The following is a 17,370-nucleotide window of genomic DNA, read 5'->3' as shown; positions in this document are numbered from 1 at the left end:
ATCTTATTTAGCTGCTCAAATTAAAGGTAAATCCACTTAATTTAAGAAGATTTTACTTATTTCTAGATAATTTTTCCAGTGTGTGGGGCTTTAAACTTTTGGTGTCACCAGCGTCTCGAAACCTCTCCAAATGTGTCAAATTTTGCCAAATGCCTTTACTTAACTATTTGACTGATGGAATAAAACTGAAGCATTCTGATTGCCACAAAACATTTATGAAGCAAGTATTTTTCCAGTATTTTTTTTATTTTCAGTTTTGTCTGATGATTGACTGGTGAGGTCACCACCCATCTCATCTGAACATATGGTTTCTTGATTAATCTTTTTTCAGATATAATTCAGAACATATAATGAAAAAAAAATGACAAACCACCTTGAACTAGATTAAAATTATTTTAAATCTTAATTTAGATTTAACCAAACTAGCAAACATGTCGTTCAAATGAAAAGTGGTTTTACAGTATGTAGTAAAGCTTGCCTGTCGGTTGATTTGACAAATACCTTAATTTCGAAATTTTGTGTTTAGAATGTCTTAACTTATAATTCAGTTCAGTTGAAAAATGCCTTATAAATTCAAAGAGAAACTAAATAATATCATCTAAATAAATAACTGCAGCTATGTTAGTGGGAGTTGTTTCTGTAAAATCATTCCTATCACTATAGATCTACCCTCTAGAATCCAGAATGGTTTGTTGTTGAATCTTTGTGAATCCAGGGCATGTTTGGTGGAGCCTGATAAATATGTTTTCTCTTTATCAGTAATTCTGGTACAAATTATGAATAAGTTTGGTAACCAGGTGGGCTGCACAGAGGCGCAGTGGGTAGCTCTGCCAGGGGTCTTTATGCATGGAGTTTGCATGGTCTCCCTTTGAATGTGTGGGTTCTCTCTGGGTACTCCAGCTTCCTCCCACAGTTTAAAAACATGACTGTTAGGTTAATTGGCTTCTCTAAATTCTCCTTAGGTGTGAGTGTGTGCTTGAATGGTTGTTTATCCTGTTTGTCGCTGAGTTGCCCTGTGATACATTGGCGACCTGTCCAGGGTGGACCCCGCCTCTCACCCGTAGACAGCTGGAGATAGGCACCAGCACCCCTCGCAACCCAGCCGGGAAAAATGTGACAGAGAATGGATGGATACAGGTGGATCTGTCAAATGCTCATGTTCCCCGTCTGGGTTTTTATTAGAAATAAGGCTAATCACACCCTTCTGTGGTCCCAATAAAGCTCATACCTGCTAACTAGTTACACATTTATATCTAGCAACCCTCTGTTGGTATAAATGTCAGACCTGTACGGATTGTCAGTTTAAAATGTTCAGTAAGGTTAATCACAGTCTAACCGCCCCACCAGTTCAGTCTGGCTGGTGGAAAAATTTCCAGCAGCTTTTCCGCTGACATTTGACAACAACCTTAATCAACATGGCTTCAGCTTGATCCCACAACTCTTTAGAAAGCTGTCCACTGAGAGATCCTCATCCTCCACTGGTGGATTAGTGATCTCTGATGATCCACTTCTTTCTGTTGACATGTCTTAGGTTGTGGCTGTGGGGCTCTGTTGTGAAATCCCAAGTGCAGTTCTGTGAGAGACAGGAGTGATGACATCTCTAGAGCAAGAAGAAAATCTTTAATGTTTTCAATGTTGTGGTAAGGGTTGTTCCTGGTATCAATGCTCCCGTCAGTTTACACTGAACCAGCTGGGGAGTGGAAGGAAACATATCAGGTGTTCTACCATCATCATCCTCATCTGTAAGGATGCCAGTCTGACATTGAATGTCAGCTGCAAGTGTTTTAAGATTAGCATCACCCTCAGTTGTGCTGCACACTGCAAAAAATAAAATCTAGAAATGAGCAAAAATGTCTTTAATTAAGTGTATTTACCATTAATTTCAGTAGGTAAATAAGATGATTTGCCAATGGAATGAGTATTTTACTCTTATAATGAGATCATTAGAATATGGATTTGAAATAATGTTTCCTTATTTTAAATGTAAATTGTCTTGTGCACTTATTGTAAGAAATGACTGATCTCGATTTCAATTTTTTGCAGTGCAGTGTTGCTATTCCACCGTCCTCCATTTTGTCCTTTGCTTTCTCTGCTGGAACCACTGAATCCTTCAGGATGAGAGGTGATTCAGATGGCAGGAAAGTTTATGTTTAGTTCAGGATGAGGTTCAGTGTCACTCAATGGTGACCAACCTGATGGATCCATCATGGAGGATAAATCTTTTCTATGTGATTTCTATTCATATATCTATGAATACATCTATACCATACAGATCATGTGCCTTTCCCCCATTCAAACCAACTAGTTCAAGCCAGGAACTCTACATGGGCTGATCCCTTAAACAATCAACACCATACCAGCAGGTGCTGCTTTAAAACGTCCTTCCCCTCTAAGCAAGACAGAGTCTCCTAAGATGTCCCTGAACCAATGGTCCTTGCTCAGTCAGAGAAGCAGAACCAAAAATAAGGCTAGAACCCTAGGTTTGAAAAACTGCAGTGAGGAGAGCAGGTCTCTGTTATGAGTCAGCTGATCCAAATTCACTGAGGATCTGAAATCAGGCAATAACTTCAACAAGCTCAGAAACACCAGTCACTGTGTCCAGAACTCTCAGTGAAATAAAAAAGCTGTAAGATTTCTAAGATTTCTTTTAGGATTTCTGGCAGTCTGAGTTGAAGTATGGTTTGGCTGCTTGCTGAGGTTTCATAATATACTGTCAACAAGGGATAGTGACCTGTAGGTGGGATTGGAATAAAGTTATCTCTACACTTTTGACAGAGGATATCTTCTGAGTTATTTCAAATTTTATTTTAGAAACCCATCAGGTGAATGTAGGAGGGTGGATATAGAAACATTAGTCACAAAAAAGCTAATCAGATTTATTGGACGACTCTTAAACAAGCACTGAACAATTTTAAATAACTTTAACTGCAGAACATATACAGGCTTGATATCTGCTTTTCAGATGACCGTTTAGAAAAGTTTTTGTCTGGTTCAGAAAATGTAATCTTTTTGCTGCTTTTCTGCTGTCTAACTTCCGTCCAGCAGGGGGCGCTAAAAGGAACAAGCAGCTGCTTTGTGTCAGTGTGACACTCAGCGGAAGTAAAACAAAACACTGCTATGGTAGCTAGCTTGGTAACAGCTAGCAGTCGGTTGTTTTCGTATCTCGGCTGAATGTTTCAGTAACAATGTGTTCATTTCAGCATTTAAGAGTTTATCAGAGAACGACTAACTGCTGCTGACGTCACCTCTAAGTCTTCACATTGTTGAAAAAAACATCAAAACATCGTTCGCTACAAAGGAAGACACCAGGCTGCTGGAAACCTCAGATTAAACTCCAGAAATCGGTAGGAAGCTTCAGAAAGCGCCTGATATATCAGTTAGTTACGTTATAATCTGAGCTCTCAGCTTTAATAACATTGTTCTGACGATTTACGGCTGCTCCATCAGAAAGTCACAACTGGTCGAAATTCACAGCAGCTGTTTAAGTCAAATATAATAAAGTAGCGGAATTAAAGCGGCAGTTCTGTTTAGCCCCTGAACTCATAAATGTATTGGGATACAGAAGAATGTTGCAGATGATGTCTGGAAGCTAATTAACCCGGTGTAATAGATGAACTGGTTAGAATCTATGCGCACCGCAGATGTTCTTAAAGCATAGGCGGCTGTGTTGATGCCTGATGTAAAAAAAAAAAAACATAGCAAAACTGTTCGCAAAAAATCAACCAGACATATCTAGCGAATGGATCTATGTTTTTTTCAGTTTAGAAAAAATTGGCAAAGAACTTGTATCCTCAGAAAAGCAAATAGTGAAAATAATTCCACACAAAGAATAGTGTCGTTCACAAGTGTACAGAAAAATATAAATAAAAGTCTGTCCCACGATGGAGTGTCATTTCTCCTGCTGAACCATAAGCTATATATCAAAACCTGCAGCTTGGAGGAGCAAGTCAATGTAAATTCCCACTATATAAATTCCTGATTGTAAATATAAATCCATGTAAGCCTATCATTCAGGATGCAACACATGTGTAAGCAACTTTTTCAAGAAAAATGACTGCAAACTGAACTATTCTCATCCTTCCTTCCAACTATTCTCACTTTATTTTACAAATTGTGACAAAAAGTAATTTTCTTTTTATTAGATTCCATGCTTTCATGTTTTGTTGATTTTCTTGTTTGAACACAAATACAAGTCTTTACAAAGGTATTTTTTTAGGATCCCCAAAACTGTCCTGTATGATGACCTGTGTCATTTCACACAAACAGTGATTTAAGGAAAGAAACACCTATAATTGTAATGCTATTGTGTTCAGTCTGTATGCAATTTCAAGTTAGGAGACCATAATGGCTCCTTCTGAACTGGTTTTACTGGCCCATATGTACAAAGGAGGTAAATATATTTAGGCGCATTTCAGGTAATCACGTACCTGCTGATGCAGAAAGATTACTTTTTATGTAATTTTTTATGACAGTAGAATATAAATCCCAGAGTTAGCAGCTACCACTGCGTTGTATCACACCCCATGGCTTCTTGATATTTTTTCATGTAGAAAAAGGCAGATAAGAAATCAGTAAGCAATCAACTAGATATATTTGTGACTAACCGGGTCCATAACACAGCTATTTGGACAGATTAGGTGTCTGGTGGTTGCCCGATCACATTCAATTCAATTCTGTTTATTTATATAGCGCCAAATTCACAACACATGTCATCTCAAGGCACTTTACAGTTCAACCAGATCATACAGTCAAATTGATACATTGCTGCAAAAGTAAACAAACGGGTCAGAATAAATGTAATAATTTATTTTGGCCTAAGATCCATCCAAAATATTATATATATATATATATATATATATATATATATATATATATATATATATATAAAATGATAAAAAGAGGGAAAGTCCAACAGACTGTGCTGATGCAAACTGGCCTGTCCCTGAACACATTGTTATGTTGCTCACCTGTCACTGGGACAGGGAGGGAGGTGGGGGGTGGTTGAAGAAACAGGGCTGCTGGTGGATCATCTATTTACTTTGTGGAGGACAAAGTTTCAAGAATTTATTGTCATTGTCAAAAAAAGGCAACGAAATTATGTTTGGGGTACAATACTTAGTAGCAGCAAGTTCCAAGTAAAGTGCACAAGGGGTAAAAGTGACACCAGTGCTGACAACCCCAGCCCCCCCCCCCCCCCCCCCCATCCCACTTAAAGTGCAGCAAAGATTATTAAGTGCCATAATGCACACCATAATAAGGGGGCCCTAATGAATAAGGCAAATCATTCAGAATTTAGGTAGTCCGTTCCTCAAGTCCTGTGAATTCAAGAGTCTTATGGCCTGGTGGTATAGGCTGTTGGCCAGTCTTTTGGTCCGGCTCTGAAGGGACCTGTACCTTTTACCTGATGGTAGAAGTTGGAACAAGTGATGGGCAGGATGGTGGCTGTCACGCATGATGTTCTGCACTCTCCGTAGACAGCGTGTGGTGTAGATGGAACTAATCTCTGGGAGAGGCATTCCAGTGATTTTCCCTGCTGTTTTCACCACACGCTGGAGTGCCTGCTGGTCTGCTTTGGAGGAGCTAGAGAACCACACTAGGAGCCCATAAGTCAGAACACTGCTGATGGCACAGTTGTAAAAGTTCACCAGCAGTGGCCTGGGGATGTGGTAGCTCCTCAGCTTCCTCAGGTAGAAAAGGCGCTGCTGGGCCTTCCCAACAGCAGAGGCGATGTGAGTGCCCCAAGACAGGTCCTCCGCCAAGGTCACCCCTAGGAATTTAAAAGTACTGACTCTCTCCACCACCTCTGAACTGATGGAGAGGGGTTCGTGCTTTTTAGGCAGTTTTTTCCTAAAGTCCACAATCATTTCCTTGGTCTTTTTGGTGTTAAGAGCAAGGTTGTTGCTGTCACACCATGATGCCAGATGTTGCACCTCTGCCCTGTAGTCCCTCTCATCGTTGTTGGTGATGAGGCCCAGGACGGTGGTATCGTCAGCGAATTTGACGATCAGGTTGGAGGGAGAAGAGGCAGAGCAGTCATGTGTGAACAGGGTGTAGAGCAGAGGGCTTAAAACACACCCCTGGGGCGCGTCGGTGTTTATGGAAAGAGTGGAGGAGATGTTGTTGCCCACTCTGACCCTCTGTGTACGATTGGTGAGGAAGTCCACAGTCCAGTTGCACAGGGTGGTGTTGAGTCCCAGTTGGTGAAGTTTGTGGCGGAGTTTGTAGGGCCGAATGGTGTTGAATGCTGAACTGTAGTCCACAAAGAGGAGGCGAGCATAGGTGTTTTGGTGCTCCAGATGCTCCAGCAGTGTGTGGAGCACGATGGCGATGGCGTCCTCTGTGGAGCGGTTTTCCCTGTAGGCAAACTGGTGTGAGTCGGGTGATGGTGGAGTTGCGGCTTTGATGTGCTTTATGACCAGTCTCTCCGTGCACTTGGCGGGGATGGGAGTGAGTGCCACAGGCCTGTAGTCGTTAAGGCCTGTGACATGGGACTGTTTGGGAAGGGGGACTATTGTGGCGGCTTTGAAGCAGGCTGGTACCCATGAGGTGGACAGCGAGATGTTGTAGATGGAGGTGAGGACGTCTGTGAGTTCCGCAGCGCAGTCTTTGAGCACCCGGCCCGGTACACCGTCCGGCCCGGGTGCTTTCCTGATGTTGATGCGGCGGAGAGCGCACCTCACCTCGTGTGTGGTCAGGACTGGGGCTGGGACTGTGGGGGGGAGAGGGGGGAGGGCAAGGTTGTTGTTCTCCTTGTCGAAGCAGGCATAAAAGACATTTAAATCCTCCGCCAAGTTGGGACTGTTGGCCGGGGTAGATGGTGTTTTCTTTTTGTAGTCAGTTATGGCCCTGATGCCCTCCCACACCTGCCTGGGATTAGCCGTGTCTGCAAATCTGGCTTCGATGCGCCTCCTGTGATGTTGTTTGGCAGACTTGATGCCCCTCCTCAGCGCAGTCCTGGCCCTGCTGTATGCCTCATGGTCACCAGACCTAAAAGCACGATTCCTAGCTCTGAGGAGCTGCTGTACTCCGTGTTTCATCCAAGGTGGAGTGTTAGGATACACACGGCTTTGTTTCCAAGTTGTAACATTGTCCAAACAGAAACAGATGTAGTCTAGAACAGAGGTGGTGTAATTGTCCAGTATATCCCGCGTTACTGTGCCCTGCTCTCTGAAAACATCCCAGTCTGTGTGGTGGAAACAGTCCTGTAGCATAGGAACAGCGCTCTCTGGCCATATTCTTACAGTTCGGACGGGGGTCTCAGCACTCTTGATTTTGGGTGTGTACTGTGGGTGCAGCAGGAGGGAGAGGTGGTCTGACAGACCCAGGTGAGCTAATGCCTGGGCTCTGTAAGCATCTGCTACATTAGTATACTCCTGATCCAGAGTTCTATCTCCTCTGGTAGCACATTTGACATTTCGGTGGAATTTGTGCAGAACAGATTTTAAGTCCGCATGATTGAAGTCCCCAGCTGCGATAAAAACACAGTCTGGGTGTGCTACCAGGCAGTTGTTGATGCTACTGTATACTTGTGCTAGTGCTACCTTAGCGTTAGCGTCAGGTGGAATGTAAACAGCACATATGTAAACAGCACTGAACTCACGAGGAAGGTAGAACGGTCGGCACTTAAGCAATAAAAGTTCTGTGTCTGGACTACACAGTTTATCCACAACCGTATTGTTGGTGCACCAGGAGTTCGCGATGTAGATGGAGAGGCCGCCACCGGTTTTCTTACCCGAGTCCGCTGTCCTGTCGGCTCGGTAGACGCTGCGGTCCGCCAACTCGATAGCAGCATCGGGAGTGGAGCTGTCTAGCCAGGTCTCGGAGAAGATCATGCAGCAGCAGTTGTTCAAGGCTTTCAGTGTGGACAATTGCAGTCTGATCTCGTCCATCTTATTCCTGATTGACCGCGCATTAGAAAGGAAGATGGTTGGAAGCGGTAGTCTGAAGGGCTTAGCTTTTAGCCTCGCCCAGACGCCCGCCCGCTTGCCTCTCTTCTGCCCCCGCTCACAGCGCTTCCTCCTCCGGCTCGCTGCTGCGGGTGTCCTGGTTGGTGGTTTGATGATCTCCGGAGGCATGGTATAGTGTCCGATCGGCAGGTACTGTGCACCGCGATTGAGTTGTAATAGTTCGGTCCGGCTGTATTGTAGTGCAAGAGTGCTATAACTGTGCGTTATAATAGAAACTACCACCAAAAAAACATAAAAGCTACTAAAAAGTTTAGTATCCCGGGCCGCTGCGACTCTGCGCACCGCCATCTTGTCAGCAGATCAGCTGATCAGCTGATCAAAGACAATTATTTAATATAAATATCCTGCTAGACACTTACTAGCGTTTATTTGATGCTAACACTCTGATAACTATGGCATTTTAATGTTGCCTGGTCTGTTTGATAAAGGTAAATTCTCAGCCCTGTGTGCCTGTGTTATTTAGAGACACGCTATAGGCTCAATAAATGCTAGATTAATCCTGGTTTATTTTTTCCTGAAAACTAAAAACGAAACCCATTAAAAAAAACAACAACTTGCAATCATGTTCCGTTTAAGACGCACCCAGCTCATATTTTGCCAGCAGGTTTAAACATTTTAAGTTAATTTAGGGGAGTGGTCATTAGGGCTGGGTATTGTTCAAAAATTTTCGGTTCCGGGACCAATACCAATACCTTCACTTCGATACCGGTTCCTGAACGATACTTTTTTTGATACCAGTTTTATAATTTCAATTCGAAGAAAAAGAAAATTACACAACATAAAAAAGTACAAATGCTGAGTTTTATTTTAAGCTCTGATTTTTCCATTTACATTTTTCCTCTTACATAAAAAAAAAATGTCAGTGTCTAATATTCACTGTTACATTGTGAGGACCTTTATACTTAGCAGTTTTCCTTTAGAAAAATTAACATGTCTGACAAACAGGCCCGTTGAATGGGATCCTACTGACAGCGCACCGCTGGTATGTGGGGGTCTGAGCGGCTCCGACAGAAATAATATTGGAAGGCAGGATGAACTGACTGCACTGATTAACTTTTCAGGTGGAATTTCCCACTTAAAAACATAATAAAACTACTTTATTCCCACTGATCACAGCAAATATAGCTGGAAGGCAAATAAAGGATAGAGTAGCTCCGCTCAACGCGCGTCAGACAGTGGCGGCTGGTGAAAAATATTTTTGGTGGGGCTGATATAGCCTAGTGTATGTCTCCAACTAATCCGGAATAAGAATTCAAATAAACAATTGGACAATACATACAATTTAACAGTAATGATTTAATTTACTATATAATAACAGTAACAGTGATGATTTGGGTCACTGTGACGGGGTTCTTTGGCCTCCAAGAATCCAGTCTCAGTCGGGTTACCGGTGTTGGTGATTTATTGAGCTCAAAAACTCAAAACAGGGTGCAAAAGAAACTAAACATACAAGATACTCTGGGCCTCAGCCTCCCTCCAGTTACCAGCAATGTAACAAAGAAACAGAAAACAAAAATTGCCACTTTTCTTCCCACAGCCCTCATTAAATAGTTTAAGCCCCTCACATCAGGCTCTCTTATTTCTGATTTCTTCTCATTAATCAGTTTTGTCCATATATTACCTCCACAAACAATTGATGTACAAAAACAAATAATTTTTACAACTTACTTCTTTTACACAGATTCATTGACTTATTCAATTACACCAAACTGGGTTTGAACCCAGCAAAGACGCAGCCAGACTGAAGATGACAAGTCCCCGTAGCATAAACACGTACACACCCACACCCCCCCCCACACACATACACACACACGGCTAACCCCACTGAAATATTAAGTGTGCACCCTCAATACGCCAGCAGGTAACCAGGAACAGCTTGTGTGTTTTAAGTTCATGGAGCTACTGGTCTCAGCGCGAGTGTATTGGTCCTCACAAACACAGTATAACAGGAATGTGTGTGTGGCGCGCAAAGTTAGAGAGGTTGTTTTAAGCGACGAGGTGGATTCGTCACAGTCACAATAAACATGACATGAAATGTTCATATCCTACAACAGGGATATTCTTCTGGCAAACGGGTAGATAAATAAGGATCTCACCGAATTTGGTGGAAGCTGCATCTCGGTCGTTACATTCGCCATCTCCCCTCTAACTGTCTGCACCTGCGCTTGGGTTCAGAAGCCTGTTAAAGCGCAGTATTTTCAGCGCCCCAATACCATAAAGTTCCGAGACGCTGATTGGCCATTAAATTCACCTAGCAATAGTACATGATTGACAGATTCTCTGCAAATGTGGGTCAGTCTGATCAGCGCCCCCAGAACAGAGACGGTAGGAGTCTGTCTGTGGAAATCCACAAATTAATGACAGTAGATAGGGAAATGTAGTTTATATAATTTGTTAAAGCTGACATTTATGAGTTAATTTCTAAAAATATATTTTACGTTTCTATCTTCTTATCAGGGAGGGCGGTGCCCCAGCGCCCCCTATGGGCCGGCCGCCACTGGCGTCAGAGCCATTTTTCGACCGCGCAGCCTGAGCAGCAAAGCTTCTTCAGCCGCGCGCGCGTCAGAAGCTGGCACAAGCAGCAAAAAATTAAGCAGCAGACGTGATTTTGCTGCTCCTGCTGCGTCCAGTTTGAAAGCAGCATGATTCACTCCGCTCTGGCTTTGCACTGCCCACGGGCTGCTGAGAGGAGGATGGTTGCATCGGCTGCGGTCCGCACTTCTTGCATTCAAACACCGAGCAACTTTCTGCTCTTAAATTGTTTCCGTGCACAATGTATTGCATTGCGCACTATTGGCATCAGTCTTAATGAAGTGAAGCCACACTTTTGACCTGGGGGGCATTTTAAAGGGGTTCCATGACGCTCGCAACCAGTTCACAACAGATACACACGAACCCTGGCGTAGGTGTGACCACCTGTGTATTTTTCCTGGATGACGCAATCAAGTTAAGTGTTACAGCCAATCACCGAAACTTGGTACCGAAAGACGAGGCATGGTTCGATACCCTGTAGAACCGAAGCATTTCGGTCGGTACCATAAAAGAACCGAAGTTCGGTACCCAGCCCTAGTGGTCATAGCGATGTATGCCAGCAGTGCTTTGTCTGTCTCAGCATCTGCTGATTGTGAAGTGTGTCACGCGCATCAGATTTTTAGAAGCTCATGAGGCACTGCTTTGGCTGCTCAGTTGCGTTGCTCCTGCTGCTCGAAACGTGGTGCAGGACCTTTTGATGTGTGTCAACCATTGACTGTGCATGTAAAACCAGCTGCTGAACATAGCATAAGAACAGCTCGCTGCAGCATGCAGTAAGAGAAGGCCGACTTAATGGAAGAGACCCATACCATATTTGGAAATGGCACTTTTCACTCCAGAAATGAAAGGAATTCTAGTTCATGTTTTTTTTTTTTTTTTTTATGTTGCAGAGCAGAAATGATATTTTACATTTTTTGCTGCACCTAATTCTGATTACAGATAAAATATGAGTTCAAAATATATTTTTTCTAAATTATTTATCTTTAACATTATGATACATTTAATTATTCCCTGGTTAAATAGGAAAAAAAATCTATTTACTTATAAAAAACTAAAAAATATTACAGATGAAATTACTTGAAAAAAATCTTAGTTTGTTATGGCTGTTAATGTTTTCAAAAAAATTATGTGTTATAAGATTGAAATAAATGCTCAACCGGTCCACATAAAGAAAAACAACAAATAATGACTGCCATCCAATCTCCCCGGTTAGCATCCAAACCTAGACGCAGCCACCCGCTGCCTCTGCCTAGCTCTTCTGTCATGTGGCTCAAATCTGACACTAGATTGCTGCACTGTTTTGTTGAGCCTGCAACAATCCCTCACACAAAGCATGCATACAGCAACAGCTTTTAATAGGAAGAAACCTCCAGCAAAACCAAACTCAATTTGACCATAGACTTGAATGTGTAGACGCCTATTTGAGTGGGTTGGCCCATTGCTGAGACATAACCTCATGATCACTGTATTTGAGGAGTGCTGTCTTTTTAAAGCTGTTAGCCGGAAAAAATTTTTACACAACAAAACAGTAAATTTTTTGAGATTCAGGTAAATGATATTATTTATTTATTTTCCATATGGGATTAATAGTGTTTTTTAATTTAATTGAATAAACAACATCATTACAACATTGACATTAGAGCTATGGAAAAAAAAGTAAGATTAGAAAACAGACAGTATTTTCTGGACTAAAAGCTGCTACTTTTTTTTCCACGCTTATGCTGCGTTCACACCGGACGCAGCAGGAGTAGCAAAATCGCATCTGCTGCTTCATTTTTGCTGCTTGTACCAGTTAGTTCTGACGCGCGGCTGAAGCAGCTTTGCTGCTCTCGTTGCTCGGTGCAAAAGTGTGTGTGACGCGCGTTGGGCGGAGCTACTCTATCCTTTATTCTCCTTGCAGCTATATTTGCTGTGATCAGTGAGAATAAAGTAGTTTTAATATGTTTTAAGTGAGAAAATCCACCTGAAAACTTAATCAGTGCAGTCAGTTCATCCAGATGACAGGCCCACCTTCCAATATTATTTCTGCCGGAGCCGCTCAGACTCCCACATACCAGCGGTGCGCTGTCAGTAGGATCCCATTTAACAGCAGCCTCTGGCCAGGTCGCCTCCTCCCGGTTCACCGCGGCGGCTGGTAGGTGTTTTTCATCTAAATAATCCAAACTGCAGGCACCAGGATAATAAAAGTTAAATTAATTTAAGTTAATTTAGGCGTCAATAAAGTGTTTCAGAGGAGCGATCACAGCGCTCTGTGTCATCAGCGATGTGTCCGTCTCCCCGCCAGCTCCCAGATCAGCTTCTCTGATTATTTGATGCGGCGCGTCAAGCAAGAAAAGTTAAATTTTTCCATCTCGAGCAGCAGCGCGTTTGCGGCGCATCACATGTGTCAGATGCTTAAACTCGCTGCTTCAGCTGCTCAGACGTGCTGCGCCTGCTGCTCAAAACGCGCTCCGGGACATTTTGCTGCGCCTTGACGTGCGCCAACCATTGACTTTGCATGTAAACTCGCTGCTTCTGCTGCGCCTATTATCTAGAGACTATTAATAACAGGCGGTGAAATGCAGCTCTACATGAGCTGGGCATGTGGTGACGTTAAGAGTATGCTTCTATTCTAATTGACCCATATTAATGTTGCGTGCTCCCGTTCTCCCCGAGTCCAGACTTTCCTGTGTTCTTCTCACGAACATACTTGGCGAGGACACAAGTCCTTACTCGCGTTCTAGTGAACTGAGAAAAGGCATGCCCTAAATTCACACATTTGATGTTTATTTGATGCATTGAAGGTGTCAAGATTAAGAGACTATGCAACTCCTGCAGGGCTGAAAGCAAAATGTTGGGTATGGTTGTAAATATTTGCGTGACTATGACTTCTTATTTTTCTGTTTTCTATTTGCAACAATCTCAAAAAGAATGTATTCACTTTAACACAATGGGTATTGAGTATTGTACTTGTTAATGATCTCCCCTTTTCCCCTGTAGAACCCCAAAAGCAACATGTCTCCGCTTCGGATAAAGCTTTGGCCATCCAGACGTCATAACCATGAGAAAGAAGTACCTGAATGGACAGAAGAGGATCAGACTGAACCAGACAATTCATCTTCTCCTATTAAAGAACTTGGGGAACAAGAGCCTCCATGGGTTAAAGAAGAAATTGAGGAACCAGAGTCTACATGGGATGAAGAGGAACAGAATGAACTAGATTATCTACTGGTGGAAATACAAGATGAACCAGGACCTTCATGGATTAAAGAGGAAGAAGAAACCCCAGAGCTTCTACTAATCAAAGAGGAAAATGAGGACCCTGAGTACACATGGGCTAAAGAGGAACGAAAGGAAATGGATATGCTAATGATGGAGGAACAGGGAGAACCAGGACCTCCATGGCATAAAGAAGAGGAGGAAATAGAATCAGAACTTATTGTAATAAAACAGGAACCAGATTCCCCACTGCCTAGAAATGAACAGGCACTACGAGAAAATGTACCACCTAGACAGAACGCAAATGATTTACAAAGCTGTAAGGAAGGACAGTTTGTGCAGAAGTCCAACAGGTTGATTCAAACTTTTGGTGTTCAGGAAATTGCTGAAAGAGAATCGAGAACTGAGCAGCTGTCCTTTTATATCTCTCCTCTAGCTGAGACTGAAGATCAGGGAGGAAATAGCTCAATGTCGGAGAGTCAGTCACAAACTGATATAAAGAAGAGGCCTTTCAAATGCGACATTTGTGGGAAATTCTATAAGAATAAGTATACAATCAAACAGCATTATAGAACTCACACAGAAGAGAGACCATATTCATGTCAGACATGTGGCAAAGGTTTCTATAACATCAGTACTTTAAATATTCATATCAGAACCCACACAGGTGAGAAACCTTTTCCATGTGAGACATGTGGAAAAAGTTTCTCTCATATTAGTAGTTTACAAGCGCATAGGAGAACCCACACAGGTGAGAAATCTTTCCCATGTAAGACATGCAGTAAAAGTTTCTTTGATGACAGTTCTTTAAATGTTCACATGAGAACCCACACAGGTGAGAGACCATATCTATGTAAGACATGTGGAAAACGTTTTTCTCAGATGAGTATTTTAAATGTTCACATAAGAACTCACTCTGGTGAGAAACCTTATTCATGTAAGACCTGCAGAAAAAGTTTCACTGATGTTGGTAGTTTGAATAATCACACCAGGACCCACACAGGTGAGAAACCTTTTCCTTGCAAGACGTGTGGAAAAAGTTTCTCTCGGAATAGTCATTTAAATGTTCACATCAGAACCCACACAGGTGAAAAACCGTTTCCATGTAAGACATGTGGAAAAAGTTTTTCAGATCTTAGCAGTTTAAATGTTCACAGCCGAACCCACACAGGTGAGAAACCTTTTCCTTGTGAGACATGTGGAAAAAGTTTCTCTCAAAAGAGTCATTTAAATGTTCATATCAGAACCCACACAGGTGAGCAACCTTTTCTTTGTCAGACATGCGGAAAAACATTTTCTCGGAATTGCTATTTAAGTGCTCACCTGAAAATTCATACAGGTTAAAGACCTTTTTATGTCGAATTTGACCATTGGACCTTTACAGAGATATACAGTTAAAGAACTTTAAAATTTTAATTATAGTTTTTGTTTTGCAAAGAATATTGGAAGAATCTATATATTAGTTTGATCATTCTTAAGCATAGTTATTAGACCCCAAAGGTTTTCTTATTTGATTTAGGCTGAAATGCTCTGTCAGGCAGGTATTGTAGGATTATAGAATTGTAGAATATATGACCAAATGTAGTGGTATCAGAACAATTGCAACAACAATGGGAACAAAGCAGTTCCCATTGCTTTCAGATCATTAACTCTTACTTGATGTAGACTAAGGTTGGAATCTCTGAGTTTACAATTTCAAAACAGCTGCTTTGTTAGTTGAATTACCTCTGAGAAGGTTCACTCAGAGTCACCGCATGAGTAACAACTATGAAACGCCATTATCAATGGAGCCCCAATTTGGCAAATTACCACGACATAAGAACTGGAGTTAGAGATGTAAATGCAGAATAAAAAAAATTTTTTTAAAGCAAGAGAAAGGGCGCTACATCTGCAAAGGAGATTGAGAAAAGTTGGAAAAGATACCTGCTTTAGTTGAGTGACGATAAGAATATGGAGATCTGAAATTCATTTTTAGAAATCTGGAATGTTTAGTTAAGATTTGAAGGCTGTTATTTTAATTGTCTGAAATGTTCATTTTGAATAGATAGGAATTTATTTCTGATATCTGAAATACATATTCAGTCCTACTGATGAATATCAAAACAGCCTGCCATAGACTGATATAACCACGATAACATTCATGGGGGAAACTACTTTTCTGCTTGAATGGTAGTGTATCAATGTACTTTTATTTAGGTGAAATCTCACGGGAAGAGGAGTTCACCTGTCAGTAGGTGAAGATAAAGTATACAAATATTGTTTAAACAGGTAGGATCTCTGCATCATCTCATGGGTTCCTCCTCATCTTGATTTTGTGTTGCATTACACAGTAAATACTAAGTGGCTGCTTGACTGTGCAATCGGTTTCTATAACGCTGTTATCCCACACATCAATATGCTGTCACTGATATCAGGTTTAGTTAAATATCTATTAAAGAAGTCTTTGCAATGCTGCAAATGTGAGGACGGATAAGGTTGTGGAAATATGTGACGGATTGTAAGGTGAAAAGTTTGGGCTCTTAAAGATACATTTTTGAATGTGAAAGGACAGCTATGAACACTACCTATAAATATTTCAGAGAATGTTACTATGGTAACAGACACAGAGGTTTAGTTAACTCTCTTTGTGAAACTGAAAACTGAGACTTTCCTTGATTTCAAAGTTAACAAACTGAGTTTTTATTAAACCTGATTTGTGAAACGGACTTCAGGATACACCGAATAAAATCACAATATTAGCTCTACAATATGAAGTGTTTTTTCAAAATGATAAAACTCCAAGTTAAAATACAGTATTGTATAGATACATTGTTAAACCTACTAGAAAAACTCAAATAATACTAAAAAAATACATGTTTTATTGTATTGTGTGTTTTATGACTTATAGTAGCTATTGTGTACATCACTGTAATATCTATGTTACAGAGAATTGTCCTTCTCTATCCTTCTCTTACTTTATTTTTATTTTCATTTTTGGGCTTGCTTAATGTTTGCTAATTTCTCCTATTTAGGATTGTACCTAGGAGACACCATGTTGATGAAGGCCCTAAAAGTCAAATCTGACTTGACTTAAAAGGTCTTTCAGTGAGTTTATAAAAGGCTGCGGGATATAAAAAAAAGAAAAAATATAATCCAGATTTTAGAGTATTTACTTCATTAATATCTTTGTTTAAAGTTTTATTTTTTGGTCAAATAGGTCTTCATTTTCTCATGCTTATGTAACACTACCTTAAAATGCTAAATAAAATGCTCTCACTGAACTACATTGTTCTCAATTTAACTTTTATTACTTTAAATATTTAGCCGCTAGTCAATCAGTTTATCTTATTGGTGAGTCCACATTCTTTGATGGTTCATGTGTGAAAATGGAAGAGGTAAGACAGCTGTTGTCAGTGGAAAATGCTAATTAACCAGGAGCTGGAGCTTTATACATTGAGGAGAGCCAGATGCTGACTTGGCGAATAAGTCAGCATCTGGTCAACCATAGATAAGCTGCTTACATGCAGGCTATATCTTGACAGGCTTTTGGATAAATAGGTGGGAAACATTGGGGCCGTTCTTTTGGATAACATTGAGTTGTGGTACAGACCTGAAGTAAATTTGATTCTCTGTTGTGTGCTGTTAAAAAAAAGTGTTATGCTTTATTTGAATAAATTTCGTTAATACTGAAAAA

At 41.3% G+C, this 17,370-nt stretch overlaps 1 pseudogene; it reads left to right on the top strand.

Moving 5' to 3' along the window:
* Positions 1-3,093: 3,093 nt before the first annotated feature.
* Positions 3,094-17,370, top strand: LOC119773107 (annotated as a pseudogene).

This window comes from Cyprinodon tularosa, unplaced genomic scaffold (genome assembly GCF_016077235.1).
Source record: "Cyprinodon tularosa strain WSP-4 unplaced genomic scaffold, ASM1607723v1 ctg743, whole genome shotgun sequence".
Taxonomy (NCBI): Eukaryota; Metazoa; Chordata; class Actinopteri; order Cyprinodontiformes; family Cyprinodontidae; genus Cyprinodon; species Cyprinodon tularosa.
Note: the sequence above shows the minus strand (reverse complement) of the source record. Positions and strands in the feature narration are given on the sequence as shown.